The 11915-nt window shown below is 37.2% G+C and overlaps 1 protein-coding gene across 4 annotated transcripts in view; it reads right to left on the bottom strand.

The window, feature by feature from the left end:
* Nucleotides 1-11915, bottom strand: part of CDH18 (cadherin 18) — a 1176273-nt gene that overhangs the window by 83766 nt on the left and 1080592 nt on the right. The window lies entirely within an intron of this gene.

The raw sequence follows: 11915 nt of genomic DNA, 5'->3' as shown, positions 1-11915 counted from the left end.
AAAAAAAAAAAAAAAAATTACAATCCTTGAAGTCAGAGATAAATTAGGAATTTATCTTGAAATTTCATTGTAGCTAAGGTTTAAAGATAAATATAAAATGAAAAACAAAACATTTATATTTATTAACATTGTACCTCCACCACAGTTCAACTAAACCGTTCTTTAGTCAAAGAATGAGACAAAAAATAAAGATAGGTTGAATTATAGACCACAAATTATTTTCCCTCTTCAATTCATGTAATTTTGCAGGATTCTCTCATATTAGGTTAGATTTCAGCTTACTTTTGTAATCAAATGCGCTGAAAGTGATCATGTCTGTCTTCTTTCTGGGGCTAGGTTTCATAAGACTTTGTTATGTTTCCTTGTATGCTATGCCACTGCCACAAGAAAAGCATGCTTGGGCTAATTAACTTGTCCTAGCAGAAGGAATTAAGGTAAGACCTTAACTGGGGCAAAGTTGTCCCAGTTAAGGCTCCCAACCTAGCGTAGATCAGCCTAGTAAATGTGCAGAAGCATGATTGAGTACTCCAGAGATAAACGGAGCTGGCATCAACAACTAGCCTAATTCAGCTAGCCTTCAGCTAACCCATCGACACATATGGTATAGTCAGACATAGCTTTTTTTTTAGACCCCTGGGTTTTGGAGTTATGTGTTATTTGGCAATAGCTGATTGACATGTCTATGCATAAATACTATTAAACAATTATCATATGTTCTAGAGAAGCTTCAGACTATTTCTACAACTATTTAAGGAGAGAAATACTCTCTTTTCTCCTAACCTCTAATGCTTATTTCTCTTTTTAAATCTAAGCTTAAGTAATATTTCATCTTGATCTGAAAGATGAAATGGACTAATTATGTGAAAAGTGCTAGGGAAGAACATAGGAAACAAAGAAAATCAAGATGCAAAGATCCAAATTAAAGAAAAAGTTTCAATTGATTAGAAAACAAATCTATGTCAATGTGGCTATCCAGACTGAATGACATGAATGTCTAAGAGTTAGGACAAGGTAGGACAAGGCAAAGAGTTTTTTACTCTTTTGTGAAAGCAATGGAAAAATTTCAAATTCAAAAAAATAAAAGATTAATTCATGTTCCGAAAATAACAGTGGCTACTTTTATCATAGATTGTAGAAACATGAAAACCATTTATAAAAAAAAAAATCTTTGTCAACTTGGACAAAGATGGAAAGATAGAAGATAATGGAAAGAAGTGTATAACGTACTGCTATATATGAAATACAATTCATAGACAATTTTTATTGAAGTGGCATTAGTAGAGCAATTAAATCACAGGTGACTTCATTTGCATGTGTGTGTTTGACCTACTATTTAATTGATAGGCCCCTTTACTGAGGTGGATAAAAAGAGTTAGGGAAAGTTAATTTGGGAAAAATGATACCACGTGGAATAAAAAACAAAAGACAAATATGGGTATGGAGTTTGATTGTCCTTTCTAAACAGGAAATATAACTTTGAGATGACATATGAGCATAAAGGTAAGGTAATGGGAATGGTATCATCTTATCCGGAACAGAATTGTAAGAGAAAAGAAATAAAAGATTGAGCACTAAAGTATACAACCTACTGAGTATAGAGCAGGCCAATATCTATTCAGAGATGGTGACAGCCAAAGGAGAGAGGGAAAACTGGGAGGGGGAGTGGCGTGCAGCCAAGAAATGTCTTACCAGGAAGGAAGGAGCTAACAACTGGGGAGAGATTGATTGAGGTTAGTGAGGGTTAATTGGATTTGGCAAGATGGACAGTATTATTAATAGTTAACTTGTCAAGAATAATATCAGAAAAAATATCAAAGGATTGGAGATTTATTACAGTGGCTTCAAGAGAAGATACAAAGACCATAAGTCAAGACAAGTGAGCGATATATTTTCCTGAATGAACAGCAGAAAAAAAAAAAAAATAGCATTTTATGTCATCAGAAAAGTGGGTTCAACAAATTATTCTCTTTTTTATGGGAAATAAGAAGCATTGTCTTTGCTGAAAGAAATGATGCTTTTGAAAAAAGGGACAATCAAAAATGGTAAAACTCATGGAGAAGGTGAAAAGAATTGGATTCCAAGGCAGTTGTAGAAATTTTCCATTGAAAGTAATAGGGATGCTTCTTCCATTTTAGTACGGGTAAAAGAAGAAAAGCTGGGTAGAAATATAGGATAGGTGTGGTGATGTAAATATTGCAAAATTCATCATACTTTCTAGAACAGAGAGTAAGTGGAATTGCAATACAACCCCATGCCTCTCATAGGCATAAGGTGTTAGAAGGGTATGCAGAACATATTGCTAAGGTGTGAAATCTTCTAACCTCCTGTGGATAGGCATGAACACACATGGCAGAGGATATTAATAGCAGCATGGAGAATGAAACTACAGAGCAAGGAGTATGCCAAGAAATCTAACTTATCAGTAAAATACACATAAAAAGAGACAGATTGTATCACTTGTGTGATCAAAACAAGGAGCTGACCACTGTACACTGAATGTTCTAATAATAAGTACATGTTAACTGAAAAAAGTTTAACATAAAAAAGAAATTTAAAGAAGAAAAGGTACAATTTTAAAGTAAATCTTATTCTGAGACACAAAAACAAGATGCTACATAATAGTGGGAAATCTGTATGTCACTGGACTTCTCAAAGCATAAAGCAACGCTACAGTAAAACCATTGCACCTTCTTTGAATTGTGTCTATACTAGAAAAAAAAAAAAAAAATCCTTCTTATAATATCCCTTTCCCAGAGGATAAATGCTGAGGATGAGGGCTGAACTGGTTAGGAAATGAGAGATGTCTTTTCACGTGGAAAGGACAGCATCCTTTAAAATGTAATCAGTAGGCTTTCTGGCTATTTTATTATCTAATGTTAACCTGTCTGTAAGAAATTGTCCATTTTTGGTTACTGTAAGAAAATCAGCTTCTGTATCTGAAATTTGGAGGACTCAAATTTGGAACTTATTATTCAGCTTCAAAGTTTCCTGCAGCAACTATCAGAAAAGCTCAGATTATATTGCTGTAGATCCCTATGAAATATGGCAAAGCATGTGTCGTTTTAGAAATTCCATCACCTTAGAACTGTCAATCTGGAAGAAAATAGGTTTTGTTTTGTTTTCCAAAAATATGTAGTCTTTTTGCCAGCACAATCTCCTCTTTTTTAGCCACTTCACACTGGGCTTTCTAACATAAGTGCTAATATCAGTGGCTTAATATTTTTAGAGTTAAACATATTTTAATTTATGTAGGTTTAAATTAAGTTTACATATTAGAAAAATGGTAAGCATAATGCTAGGCACGCATCTTTAGACTCACATTATTTGCTTCTGAGTTTCCTAAGCTATCTAGCTCTCTAGGGAAATCAATATCCTAAGGGCTACATTTTGGGCGATGCTTGGATCCAAAGAGCCTTATTCATGAAGTTGCAATTGAATTTTGACTCAAGTAGAACTAAATAGTTCTGCCTAACCACCTTTGGCTTTCTGCCCAGACATGGAAATAAAAACTCAGAAGTAGGCCGGGCGCGGTGGCTCAAGCCTGTAATCCCAGCACTTTGGGAGGCCGAGACGGGCGGATCACAAGGTCAGGAGATCGAGACCATCCTGGCTAACACGGTGAAACCCCGTCTCTACTAAAAGTACAAAAAACTAGCCGGGCGAGGTGGCAGGCGCCTGTAGTCCCAGCTACTCGGGAGGCTGAGGCAGGAGAATGGCGTGAACCCGGGAGGCGGAGATTGCAGTGAGCTGAGATCCGGCCACTGCACTCCAGCTTGGGCGACAGAGCGAGACTCCGTCTCAAAAAAAAAAAAAAACAAAAAACAAAAAACAAAACAAAACTCAGAAGTAAAGTGGAAATGTGAGAAAAGAGAAACTATTCAAGACTATTTTGAAGATTAAATGTAGAATCATTCTATTTAGAATTAAGAAGTGACATGGGTCCATAAAACCATTAATCAAACAATTAAAAAGAGATGAGAATATTCTCAGTAAATTATTTTTCAAATAATATTACAATAAAATGTTTCATAAGCCCTCAGAAAGTTAAAAAAACTTAATACTTTATGAATGTATATGTCAATATTTAGATTTTTTTAAAAAAATAATTAATTTGACATTTTCAGGAGTATTTGGAAAATATAAAATCAAGTAACCATTTGCCTAGGACATATAGGTCCTAAAAGAGGACTGACTAATCATAAAACCCGTGGAATTGGGGTTTTAAATTAAAAAAAAATTCTAGGTTACAGCTATCAAAAATGAACCAGAATAAATTGAGGCTAGAAGATTTATAGCCATATAAGACATTTTAAACAGTTTCTTCAAATTCTGATTTGGCCCTTAATAGAAACCTTTGAGTACTGGTATATGTGTGAGGTAGAGAGGAAACACTTAAATACATATATGAGTTATTTAACAAAGCTACCTAATAAGAGGTAAGAAGAGTTAACATTTATGGAGCACTTGCAATATACTAGATGGGGTTCTAAGTGCTTTATAAACATTAGTTCATTAAACACTCAAAACAGCTGCATGAGGTAGGTACTATTACTAGTTCCCTTTTGCAAATGAAGAAACCAAGGGACAGAGTAATGGAGAATTTTGTACAACAATAAGGAGATAGTGCAAGAGAAAAAAACACAATCTAGGTCTACTGAGTAATATTTATCAGCTTGGTTTTTTTCACAGTGTCCTTCTTGTTGCCCAGGCTGGAGTGCAATGGCTCAATCTCGGCTCACTGCAACCTCCACTTCCTGGGTTTAAACGATTCTCTTGCCTTAGCCTCCCCAGTAGCTGGGATTAAAGGCATTTGCCACCATGCCCGGCTAATTTTTGTAGTTTTGGTAGAGACGGGGTTTCACCATGTTGACCATGCTGGTCTCTTTCTCCTGACCTCAGGTGATCTGCCCGCCTCGGCCTCCCAAATTGCTGGGATTACAGGTGTGAACCACCACACCAGACCAGCTTCTTTGTTTTTAAAAGGAGAAAATTTTAAAGGGGGGATAATATCGTTTGAATGCTTTTCCCTTCTGAATCTCATATTAAAAGCTAATTCCCAGTGTTGGAGGTGAGGCCTGGTGGGAGGTGACTGGATTGTGGGGATGGATCCCTCATGAATGGTTTGGCCCCATCCACTTGGTGATAAGTGAGTTCTCACTCAGTTCATGCAAAATCTAATTGCTTAAAAGCCTGGGACCTTCCCTTCTCACTCCTGCTCCCACTCTCACCATGTGACATGCTGGCTCCCCTTCCCCTTCTGCCAGACTGTAAGTTCTCTGAGGCCAGAAGCAGATGCTGGCACCACGCTTCCTGCACACCCTGCGGAACCATAAGCCAATTAAAACTCTTTTCTTTATAAATGACCCAGCTTCATGTATTTTTATAGCAACACAAGCACAAACCCCTACAATCTTTATCCATTCATTCAAAAATACTTTCATTTGAAAGAGTACACAAAAGGAATGAGAAATATATGTTTAAAAAGAGAGAATATGTCCAATAGTTTACTTTGGGAAAATAAGGAAATAAAGAAAAAAGAAAGAAAAGCCGGGTGCGGTGGCTCACGCCTGTAATCCTAGCACTTTGGGAGGCCTAGGCGGGCGGATCACGAGGTCAGGAGACCCAGACCATCCTGGCTAACACGGTGAAACCCCGTCTCTACTAAAAATACAAAAAAATGAGCTGGGCGTGGTGACGGGCACCTATAGTCCCAGCTACTCCAGAGGCTGAGGCAGGAGAATGGCGTGAACCTAGGAGGTGGAGCTTGCAGTGAGCCGAGATCTTGCCACTGTGTTCCAGCCTGGGGGACAAGGGGAGACTCTGTCTCAAAAAAAAAAAAAAAAAAAAAAAGAAAGAAGAAAGAAAGAAAAAAGAAAAGGAGGGAGGGAGGGAGGGAGGGAGGAAGGAAGGAAGGAAGGAAAGAAGGAAGGAAGGAAGGAAGGAAGGGAGGGAAGGAAGGCAGGCAAGAAAACAAGTAAGCAAGAAAGAAATGGAGGGAGGGAGGGAGGGAGGGACAGGAAACTTATTATAATGATGGATGTCAGAGAGTTTAATGAAGAGATCAGAGAATAAAATTCCAAGGCATAAAAGCGTCACGTAGGACATGGTATTTGATCAGTCCTAAAAGATGAATAACAGTTAAATAGAGATATGTGTATCAGAGATCATCCAGAGAGTATGGAATTTGATGATTTCCTATGATATATTAGAGAAAAACAGAGAGAAAGAAAGATCTTAGATCTGGTTTGGAATTCCTTCAGAGGTGAGACAGCATCAGCATTTTGCAGACTACTGGTATTGGCTGCTAGACTAGAAAGAGAGAAAGAAGAAGAAGAAAAAAAGCTTCATGTAGTAGACAGGAAACAAACAGCAATTTTCTCCCTCCCACACATCAGCGTTCCAGTTAATATGACTGCCCTTATTCACGTGTTAGACTTGAGTAGTAAGCTCTCTTTTTAAAATAAAATATTCTTAGGTACAAGATGAGGATGGACTAAACTGTAGCACCTAGTATAGCAAATGAAAGAATATAATTATTCTCTGTAGATGAAAGGAGTACAGATATTTGATAGGGAAAGTTAATCTCTGTAAAATTTTGAAGATGAGAATACATAGATTGGAAAAAAATGTCCAGAGTGTTTGGATTGTAAGAGCACAGACTTTTAAAGACACACGAAGAAGCAAGAAGAATTAGGGTGAGGGATGGGTTGCTTACCAAGGACGTATTTCCCAATTTTCGGATATCGGAAGTAGTAACCTCTTTGAAGACACTTAAAAACATCTACATTCTTTCTCTCTGTGTACAATAAGTTACAGATTCTTAGCCTTGTTTATTTAGAATGTAAAGATCAATTCCAGGAAAAATTGTTTCTAAAATAGACCCAGCATATATGTGAAAATTATATTAAGCCATAGTAAGATAATCAATACAGGTTTGAAACCAAGCAAACCTATTAATCACAGCTGTATCACTTAGCACTGTGATATTAAGAGATTTAGTTTCTCTGAGCTGTCTCCATGAGCAAAATGGAGAACCATTTACATAATAATTTTCTTGTGATGATTAAGTGAAGTGATATGTGAAAATCACTTATGCTTGAGGGTTAAATGAGGCCTTCATAGAAAACAGCTATAACTTGCTTTAAGGTTTCTCAGGAAGATGGTTTTCTCTCTCTTTCTTTCTTGGAAAGCTTCGGTCTATTTTGATAAGACAGTTCATAAAGTGTAGGCACTAGTTGTTCCTTTCTCCTACGACTGCACTATAAACACAGTGGGATATGAATAAGGGTTACTACTGAATAAAGAAGAGTATCTGTACAAATAGCCAGAATTTCAGCCTGTTTCCAAAAATTCTCTGTCAGAAAATTAATTTTTAATTTCCTGCTTAAAGCACATAGAGCAATTTTTATTTGGAAAGTATATGACACTAAAGCTCTTTAACTTCTACCAATAATAACATAGATGTATTGCTTGGCCTCACAAGTGAATGAATAAGCCAACCAATCAATCAACAGTTATAATGGAGACTCTGATAATATTTCATGCAACTGATAGTAATCTTTTGCTTCTTTTGTAAATATTTTGGTAGCACTAACCATGCCAAGGAATCATGTCTTACCTATCCAGGTCAGTATGTTTTCACATCTAGATAAGATATTTGTAGATTCTCAATGTCATCCTTCACATGGATTTCTAATATTATGTTTAAAATTGGTTAGGTTAATTCAGGAAACAATTTTTTTCTCTTTATGGTGTGTAGCTGGCTTATTCCCTCTTTCATTGAGTAATATCTAAACATTGAACAAAGAACAAATACATTTGCACCTCACACAAAACTTCATAGAACCACAGTTCTGGAAATAATTTTAAGATATAATACAATTACTGATTGTGAAAGCCCATCTTTTAGACTTCAGTTTAAATCTAAGAAAAAAAAAGCAAAGCAACTACTTTGTGGTATATCTTGTTAAAATCCTGTACTAATCTACAAGCATACGTGGCCAAAAGGGTTAATATGAGGGCGAAAAGGTTGAAATAGACTCAAGGGCTACTCTTATATGACAATTCTGATACATAATTCAAACCCTATAACCACCACATGTTCACTATATTATGTGTGAAATAAGTATCAAAATGGTATCTTCATTAAATGCTACTCTGAAAGTTGTATGATCAATGATCAATAAGATGTCTCCTAGTTACAGATCAGAGAAAGTGCAATTAAGTTACTGACAACTCAAATTTGCTCAGTAGTCTTTATCAGACCTCTAACTGGACAAGACACATGGGCAAACCTTAACTAATTTCACACTGACAGATAAACGGACCCATTCATACCTCACCCGGTACAGGAGATCTTGCCAAGTTTCCAATATAACTTAGAAATACTCCCTATAATTTTGTATTTCTACACTGCTCTCTGTTCTATCATTCAACTTCTGCACCATTTCTTATCTCTAGTAAATGTTTTAAAGTAATGATGAAAGTAAAAAGAAAATGCAGTATATTGAAATGAGATGAAAAATGATTATTTAAATTAGTATTTTAGAGACCAACAAACAGAGACGTTATGACCATAGTAAAAATTCAATCTCAATAATGATTACCTTTACTCAAGTATTTTCTTCCACAGAAACTGCTTTAAATAAACTATGCAGGTCATCATTTGGCACTCAGCTTCCCTTTGATTATGTAGGTATATATTTGTGATAATTATTAAAGTGCATAAGAAATGTTATTTTTCATTTCAATAACAACTGTTCAGTCCTCAGTGGCACTTATTTTCATTACATTCTGTCCATTTCACCACAATAAATTAATTTAAAATTTATGTAACAGAAATCTATTTTTATAGTGGCCTACTTAGAGAAATATAATCTGGTTTAAAGTATAGAAGACCTCTTTCAGTTGTCACTTTGTAAATATTTGCAGGTACAAGACATGAATGGTAAAGCAAATTTATTTAAGATTTTGTCACCCAAATAGTTTTGTAAGTTTTTTGAAGAATAATCAATAGTTGGGATAAAGTTTAATCAATACATATCCTATGAGATATTACCATAACTTGGTCTCATTTTTTTTTTTTTTTTTTTTTTTGAGACACAGGGTATTGCTCTGTCACCCAGTCTGGAGTGCAGCAGCAGGAACATGACTCATTGCAGCCTTCACCTCCTGGGCTCAAGCGATCCTCCCACCTCAGCCTCTGAAGTATCTGGGACTACAGGTGCATGCAACCCCAATTTTTGTATTTGTTTGTAGAGACAGTGTTTTGTCATGTTGCCCAGGCTGGTGTGGAATTCCTGAGCTCAAATGATCCTCTCGCCTCTACCTTCCAAAGTGCTAGAATTACAGGTGTGAGCCACTGTGCCGATCCTTGGACTCACCTTTAGCTTCACATAAAGTCACACACCTGAAGTATAGCTTAAAATTATGATTCTCTTTGTTAGCATTGGGAATGCAATTTAATACAAAGCCATGCTTTGAGAAAATAATCCTTCTAAAAAATGAAGGTATAATTTCTTACATAAAGTGAGTATTGTGCTTACATGCTTAATAAGATGGGCAGCACACATAGCACATGGATATTTGGGGATGCTTTTTAACCTCTTGAATCAAAACTTCCATCCAATGAAACAAAATTAAGCTAAACCTCTGCATAGGCAATTATAATGTTTCTTCGTGGTATTTATGCCTCTAAGTAAGTGAGATACCAGAAATTCCATTAATCCTGAGTTCTAGAAATGCTACAAAACCTTATTAGAATTTTTTGTTCACGACTAACTTGATTAACATGGCCAAACTCTGTCTCTACTAAAAATCCAAAAATCAGCCAAGCGTAGTGGTACATGCCTGTAATCCCAGATACATGGGAGACTAAGGCAGGAGAATCCCTTGAACTTGGGAGGTGGTGGTTGCCCACAGCCAAGATCATGCCACTGCACCCCAGGCTGGGCAACAAGACTGTAACTCCATCTAAAAAAGAAGAAAAAATGGACAAAAAAAAAAGAGAATATTTTGTCTTTTTGGAAAACTCACATGAAATACATAAGCTATTAGGATGTCATTCTCCTGTTAGTAGATCTATAGAGTATCACTAAGCTAGGGCTTAGGTACTTATTCTAATTATGCACACCCTCCCAGGACATAGGTTCCCTTCCTAGGGGTAAGCCTGATTTGGTCACGTGGTGGTGACATCAGGTTGTTAGATAAACTTAAACCAAAAGTTGAAGATTTTTAGAGGTCTTTTATATCTGTAATGAAACATGAACAAGTGACCACATTCTTGTCCAGTCTCAATTATTAATTAATTATTTAATTACTTTAGGCTTCAGGTTGAATCTAAGGGGGAAAATAAGCTACTTGGTTGTATGTCTAGTTAACACTTTGGATCAATCAACAAGCACATGTGGCCAAAAAGATTACTATAATGGAGGAAATGTTCAAATAGATCCAAAATCTACTCTAATATAATAACTGTGACACATCATTATAACACTCTAATCATTGTATATTCACTTTATCCTATGTGAAATAAGCATCAAAATGATATTTATACCAAATGCTATTTCAGAAGTTGTATGACTAGAGCCGGGAGAAATGGTGAAGAGGAGGCAGGACACACTGGCAGCTCCCACACGGACTGACAGAGCAGAGTGTGGAGACCCACATTGTGAACTTTTGCTCCAAGAACTACGACAGGAACAAACCAGGAGAGCCAAGAGAATCTACAGACCCTTTGAAAGAAGTGGACTGCAGCTGCAGGCTCCATGGGATAGCTGAGGAATTGTGAGTCAGCTTGCTTTCTCAGCTGGGAGGCTTGTAGCCTGGGGCAAGTTCTTAGCTGTAATCACCAGGTGCCTGGAAATAAACTTGGTGCTGTTGGGTGGGACACGATGGGAATGAGACCAGCTGTTTGGTCTGCGGGCCGCACGGAATCAAGGTGAGGGCTGTACTGCTGACTTTTCCCCACTTCCTGGGTGACCTGTGTGATGCAGCAGAGAAAGCCATAATACCCCTGGGAACATAATTTCATTGGCCTGGGAACCACACTCCCATCCTCCATAGCAGCCACAGCAAGACCTGCCAAGAGTCTGAGCTCAGAAAAGCCTAACCCTGCCCCCACCTGATGGCCTTTCCCTACCCACCCTGGTACCCCAGGATAAAGAACATAATCTCTTGGGAGTGGTATGGCTCTGTGGACTGCTTGATCCTCCCTATACAACTGCAGCTGATATGCTCTTGAAAGCACTACCTCCTGACTGGAAGCCAACCAACACAAAACCAGCACACTTAACAAAAATACAATGAAGATTCCTCACAGAGTCTATTTCACTCCCTTGCTACCTATAATGGAGTAAGTGCTGGTATCCACAGCTGAGAGACCTGAAGATGGGTCACATCATAGGACATTTTGCAAACACTCCATAGTATGAGCCCAGTGCTTGGTAGCTCCATTGGGTGGCTAGATCCAGAGGGGAGATAACAATCACTGAAGTTTGGTTCTCAGGCAGCCCCATCCCTAGAGGAAAGGGAAGAACACCACATCAAGGAAACACCCTGTGGGACAAAAGAATCTGAACAGCAGCCCTGCGTCCCACATCTTTCCTTTGATATAGTCTATCCAAATGAGAAGGTACCAGAAAAACAATTCTGATAACATGACAAAACAAGGTTCTTTAACACCCCAAAAAACTCTCACTAGCTTACCAGCAATGGCTCCAAACCAAGACTAAATTTCTGAATTGCCAGAAAAAGAATTCAGAAGGTTGATTATTAAGCCAATCAAGGAAGCACTAGAGAAAAGTGAAGAAGTTCAACTTAAAGAAATCCAAAAAATTATACAAGTTATGAATGAAAAAATCTCCACTGAAATAGATAGCATAAGTAAAAAAAAAAAAAAAAAAAAAAAAAAAAAA

The sequence above is a fragment of the Rhinopithecus bieti genome, unplaced genomic scaffold (assembly GCF_001698545.2).
Source record: "Rhinopithecus bieti isolate Rb0 unplaced genomic scaffold, ASM169854v2 scaffold_21891, whole genome shotgun sequence".
Classification (NCBI taxonomy): domain Eukaryota; kingdom Metazoa; phylum Chordata; class Mammalia; order Primates; family Cercopithecidae; genus Rhinopithecus; species Rhinopithecus bieti.
Note: the sequence above shows the minus strand (reverse complement) of the source record. Positions and strands in the feature narration are given on the sequence as shown.